The 6,398-nt window shown below is 45.0% G+C and overlaps 1 pseudogene; it reads right to left on the minus strand.

Annotated features, from left to right (window-relative positions):
* Window positions 1-1,233: 1,233 nt before the first annotated feature.
* LOC116892819 lies at window positions 1,234-1,893 on the minus strand (annotated as a pseudogene).
* Window positions 1,894-6,398: the final 4,505 nt, after the last annotated feature.

A 6,398-nucleotide genomic window follows, 5' to 3' on the forward strand; every position in this document is an offset into this window, starting at 1 on the left:
AACAACAGAACAATCACATTCTCACATTGGGTAAAGGCAACGCAAGGCATCGAGAAACCGAACACCGAAATACAGGCTGGCAGATTTTTAAGGGAAAATTAAAAACCTATTTTTATTTCTTAAAACAACATAGAATAAATGCATCCAAGGGAGACTTGAGGGCATGATCCCATTCGAACGCCATGGAATAGGAAAAAGAAATGCTTCCACAAACCACACTTTAGATTTAGAAAGACTGATCCAGAGGAGTTTGAAAGTCACATGACTTCCTTTCATCTCTATTCAGAACCTGGTATCTTGAATCCAGGGGTTCCTCGAACACTTCTTAGGGACCAGACTGCCTAAGGTTTGCCACTGAAGACACAAGCGTTGGTAGAACAGTGTCCCTGTCCTGCTTGGGAATAAAGCCCATGACTACTTCAGGTCATGACCCTGACCCTAACCCCTGATGCTGAACCCAACCATAACCATAACCAAACTATAACCTTAATCCTGTGTAACCCCCATCCTAACCCTGACCTTGACCCTGGGCATAACCATAACCACAACCATAAGCCTGTCTAATACTAACTTTGGCCCTAATCCTAACTTTAACCCTATCTAACCTTGACACTGGGCCTAACCCTAATCCTGTCAGACCCTAACCCTAAGCCTGGCGGCTGACCCCTGACCCTGATGCTGACCCTGAGTAACAACATTGCTAACCAGCACCACAGTGTGCTTTACCTTTTCTGGGAAAACCCAGCTTCTCCCAAATCTGGTGCGTGTCTAACCTCCACATGAAGAAGACTATTTGTATCTTGTCACCTAGCATGACACCTATGCATGTATGGGGCCAGAGTGTAGATGATCAGTCATGGCCTCCCTACAGCATGTGCCTCAAGGAAAAAAAAAAGGAATCTCAAGGTGAAACGTTTTTTGAAACGTTTCACTGTTTTTCTTTTCTCCTTAATACAAGTTACACATTTCACATTGCAAAGAACAACAGTGACGACAGGTGTGATGGGAAAAGGAAGACTCCCTCACTCCCCGTCCACACCATGTTCGATGGCAGCATTCCAAGTCCTCAGAGGCAACCACCATTTGAGCTTCAGCAAATTCTCAGAAACGTGCTAAGGAATCACGTGTGCCTGGCTCTCTGTGTAACAAGTATGTGCTTATATTTTTATTTTTTTCTTTTTTAACAGACAATGGCTTGTTTTATTTTAGTGACTGAACCATGTGAGGCCACAGCCAGGCCACTATGCACAGACATGAGGGAAGTTTTATGTCTTGGTCTCTTCCTCCTTGGACAGAGTCTGGATGATCTCTTCCTTCTTGGGCTGGAGGCGCTCCTCCTGGTGCTTTCGTGCTTCCTTGGTCTTAGACCTGCGAGCCTCAGCCTGGTCAGCCAGTCGCTTCTGCAGGCCTCGTATGCCTTCAGTTTGTGGGTCTGCTCCGTGAGAATCCGCTTGTCTTTGAATACATTCCCTTTGACCTTCAGGTACAGGCTGAGATACATATGGCAGTCAATCAATCTCCTTAGATTCCCGGTATCTCCTGAGAAGCCAGCGCAGGATCCTCATCCTCCTCATCCTCCTCATCCTCCTCATCCTCCTCATCCTCCTCATCCAGGTCACCTTCTCGGGTATCCGAGCGTTGCAGTACCCTTCCGCTTCCCTATGCCCATATGCCCGCCCTTCCGTCAGTCAAGGTGTTTTTCCGGCAGCGAGCCCGGGAATGGCCAATCACAGGCTTCCAGATGATCAGCCCATCTTTGATCAGCTTCCTGATCTGCTGACAGAAGTTGGCTTTGGCGATTTCCTTGGTCTCATTGGGGTCCAACCAGATCTTCTTTTTACCACAGCAGAGGACACGAGAAGCAAGCCTCCTCTGTAGCCTGAGCATACACATGACTGCAGACGCAACAGCAAAATGAAAGAACTTGCTCTGTATTTTTCTTAAAAGGTCACAAAGTTGTATTCTTTTCGACTTTACACAAAGCTAAATATGCCCTTTGTTCAGAATATATGCCACAGCCTTGTTAAAAAAACAAACAAACAAAAAAACCCTATACATTACCCTATATCTGACTGGGCTATAATTTCGATCATCAAATTCATATGAGTAATACATAACGTTTTCTAACGCTTAGTATATTCAAAAATAATACAAGGTGAAAATTATCATTTATAGCTTAGTCTGATTCGGCTAGCACAAAATATCATAGATGGGGTAATTTTCATAATAAAAAATAATTTAATTTTTTATTAAGTGACCATGCCATACATGTACATATGTGTGTGTGTACATATATGTAATTTTCACACTCATTACTCTCTCGAACCCCCTCAATGCCTCCGAATCCTTTCTTCTTCCCATCTCCCTCCTGCGTTTGTGTCTTCCACTCTCATTTTGTAGCCCATGGAGATAAAGGAAGGGTTGTTTGCATTAACTGAAGCACAGGCAATAATTTAGCAGCGGCCATGCCACCGAAGAAAATGGCTCCCTTCCCCCAGCAACCACTCACAGCCAGCAGCCCATCATGGAGGGGTGGGGCCTCATGAGCTGTTCTTCTGTGTGTAGTGAAATGTTGCCGTGCTTCATCTTATGTAGATAACCTCCGCTGCTGTGGGTTCATGGGCACAGTGGCCACGTCATGGCCATGAAGTCATTGTTTCTCAGCACCCCTCCCTTCCCATCTTCTAGCTCTCATCTTCTTTCCAGGTCCCTGTCTTTGATATCCCTGTGCCTCGAACAGCATGATACAGATGCTCTACTAATGGCTACTCACACAACAGGCTGGCATTCTGAGCATTTCACCTGTTGTGTGTCTTTCCATTGCCTGCTCTAAGCACAGGCATCTCTGACCAAGACTGAGAGCAGCACTAATCAATATAAACATAAACATTCAGAAGGCAGTTCGACAGCACATCCATTTGTCCAAATAACAATACCAGGTTCCACGGGAAGGCCTATGATCTCTCTGGATAGAGGATTTTGGCTAGGTTGATTGTAGCAGACAGAATTCCCTCCTGCACAGAGGGCCTCAAACCCCATCAGACAGTACCTGGTTTCTCTCACAAGTTACACTATTATCTGTAGTATTTTTCCCCAGGGGTCAGTGTTGTAGCTCGCAGGGTCCAAAGCAGGAAAGAACAACCAACGACTTTTATACCCCAGCACCTCATGTAACACCTCGGCAGTATAGACAGGAGCTAACAGGGAGGAAACTTCCAACCTGGGTCCAGCTTGATTTCTGTATGTTTCAGATTCAAAATGGAACTAGAGAAATGAACTCTTCACAGCTCTGGGGCCTTAGAAGTCCAAGATTACAAGACTCTCTCCTGTGTCTTGTTCTTGGCCACAACCTTCCTTCAGTTCCTCAAGTGGCAGGGAGACAAGAGAGCATGGGAAAGAAAGAACTGCTTGTGTGCCCCGATCTCTCTCCCTCCTCTCGGTTGCAGACGAATCCTGCAAGTTCTCCTCGCCTTCACGACCTTACATTAACCTAACCATTCCCAAAGACCTCACCTCCAAATTCCATTCCCTGTAAGATTATGGCATTAGCATAAAGGTTAGAAGCAAGACACAGGCATTCAGTCCATCGTACTTTATATATCCTCGTGGTCTTGAGTTGGGGACGTTGTTAGAAATCACATTGCTATCAAATGATGCATACCTTGAAGTTTTTCACAAAACGCTCTCCAAAAGCATATCCGAGAGCACAGAGCTGGGACACACCATCTCCATTGTCATCATTGGTGAAATGCTCACTCCATGTTATTTATTGCTACGTTTTTAAATATTTTCCAATCCAACAGGCAAATAATGGATTCTCACCCCATTGAGCATATTTCAAATCATTATCGATCACTTGCGGTTTAGTCCCCAGATTGCTTTTAAGCTCTTCTTGTTTATTTCTTTTATTAGGTTGTCTTTTTGTATTGATCAGCAGGACAATTTTATATCGTAAGAAATTAGTTTCAGGGCCAACGTATGCAGCGTACTTTCTCTCAGTTTGTTGTTCTTCGTCTGGATTTGACTGATGGAATGTGGTGACACTCTACTTCTCCTAACAAACCCTCTACTGTCCTTAAAAATACTCATTACTTTTCAAAATTCCCAGGGTCATGAATGTTTCAGGCCATAGGAGCAGCAGAGCACAAAGCTGCCGTGCACTGGCTACTGACAAAGGCGTTTTCAGTCTAGAAGTTGTTCACCACAAGGCTAGGAAGCCTGACACGCAGCTTAGGGATGGAGGAGCTTACGTTGCCTCACAGTTTGAGGGTGTGCCCCATCATGGCGGAGAAAGCGTGGTGGTGCGAGTGTAAGGCAGCCGGCCATCGAGCATCCATGCCAGGAGAGTGCAGAGAGTAATGAACGCTAGTGTTTCGTTTCTTATTTCCTTTCTGTGCAGGACCCCAGCTCATAGAATCCTGTCCCACTCACTTGGATAGGCTCTTCCACCCCAATGAACCTAATCTAGAAACAGACGCATGCAGAGGTGTGTCCTCAGGTGATTCTAGGTCCTATGACAGTCAATATTAACCATCACATTTGGCTTTTATCCAGCACTTGGTCCCTCAGAATTCCTCCACATGATCTCTGAGCACGCCGTCCCTTTCAGGACAACTGTCTGGTTAGCTCAGGATTCTCCAGGAGTGCAATGGTAGAGGCTGCCAGGAGTCCTGAGACCTCAACCTTAGGAAAGACTCTCACCAGCATTTCATATGCACTGCTCTTCCAACACTCGCCTTCAGCGCCTTGACTTTGCACAATTGAACATTTGCTTTGACTGCATTCCCTTTATTTTGAAGGACACAAGTCTTGCTTTGTTTTTTCCTGTTCCTATTCCCTTGTTTGCCATGGTTCTTTGAGAAGCATATTTGGCAACCAATAAGAAGTCGTGCATTCAGTTTACCACTGCTACCCTCATGTGTACAAATTATAGTACCAGATTGACTTTTCCTTTTTGTAGCTTTTTTCCCCCTTGAGACAGTTCTGACAGTATGTCAGTGACCATCTGAAATTTAAATTAAATCACTTCAAGCAGAAGACGAGAGATAAAATATGGAATCAAATGTTTTAGTCTCTCCTAAAATTATCTTAAACCATTTCATTGTATGTTTGTCAACAGATCAACTTTTCTGGATTTCCAGAGTCCATTTGATTTGTCAGAACCAGAAGACTTTGGAAAGAAGTACCTCTCATTGAGGACTGGCCATATGGGAGCAGGAGTTAGGGGGAGAAAAGGGCTGGCAGTGTGGGCCAAGGGGGGCAGGAAAAGCCAGAATTTGCCTTTGGAAGGACTTGGCTCGTGTAAATAAGCTCTTCTGAACTGGTCAGAAAGGTTCTCTCTGAGCAGGTTTCCTCAACCTGTGCTCTGTGCGCAGTTAACCAGCCCTGGTGACTCTCACAGGCTCCACGGTCCCCTGATAGTTCAGAGCCAAGCTGGTGAGATGTTTGGCTCTGAACTCACTCTCATCTTACAAACTTCAGTCTTCAAGCTCCACCTCCATAGCACATTCTTTGTGCTCCGATAACCAATCACATAGCTCTGAACACCTTTCCTGAACACAAGGAAGCCAGCCATGGTCTTTTCGATCTCAATGGACATATGCCGAAACTCCAAACTGGCTCACAATACTGTGTCACTTACGTGTTGCCCCACTGCTATCCTGAGGCCCAATGCACAGTTGTAAATTAATGATGCAAATTCATCTTAGGCATCCAAGTAAAGATGAGAATGTAAACATGAACATGGAAATTTAGAGTCACTTGGCTAATGTAAATTCAAAGCAAAATCCCCAGATACATACAGACGATGTGCCCATGAGACTAAAGAGCACAGGTTTGTAAGCGTGGTCATTTCAAATATATGTATTTGTTAAGATACCAATTGCCTCAATAATGGGTAATCCATGCAAATAATCCCGTTAACCCCACTTCTCGCAGAGGCGAAGCCCTTAATGCTTCAGCCTCACTTTCAATCAAAGCACAGCGACGTTCCTCATCAGACAATGGGATTCTTCCAGAATCAGCAGAAACTAATCCCCTCAGAGAATGAGATCAAAGGGTTTACTCTATAAAAGCAGGGAAAAACCAGAGCAACCATCCTCAAAATCACAGACCACTGAAGAAACCCAGATACAACACACACCTTTCCCTAGAACTCTCCAAATCTGTCCCAGTGATGCTGAGGAAGCTCGTGCAAATAGGAGTCTTCACTGTCTACTCAAGAGGGCATTGCAGCACAGGTAGCATTCTCCTGGGTGTGGGAAGGACTCCAACATGTCTCCTCTTGTAGCCTCTTAAACTATACCAAACAAAGCCACACCCCTCCTAGGGCATTATTGGAGCCCTGGTGTTGAAACCAGAAGGCAGGCAAAAGGCAGCCAAGGTTGAAGGAGAAGTGG

The sequence above is a fragment of the Rattus rattus genome, chromosome 2 (genome assembly GCF_011064425.1).
Source record: "Rattus rattus isolate New Zealand chromosome 2, Rrattus_CSIRO_v1, whole genome shotgun sequence".
In the NCBI taxonomy this organism is placed as follows: Eukaryota; Metazoa; Chordata; class Mammalia; order Rodentia; family Muridae; genus Rattus; species Rattus rattus.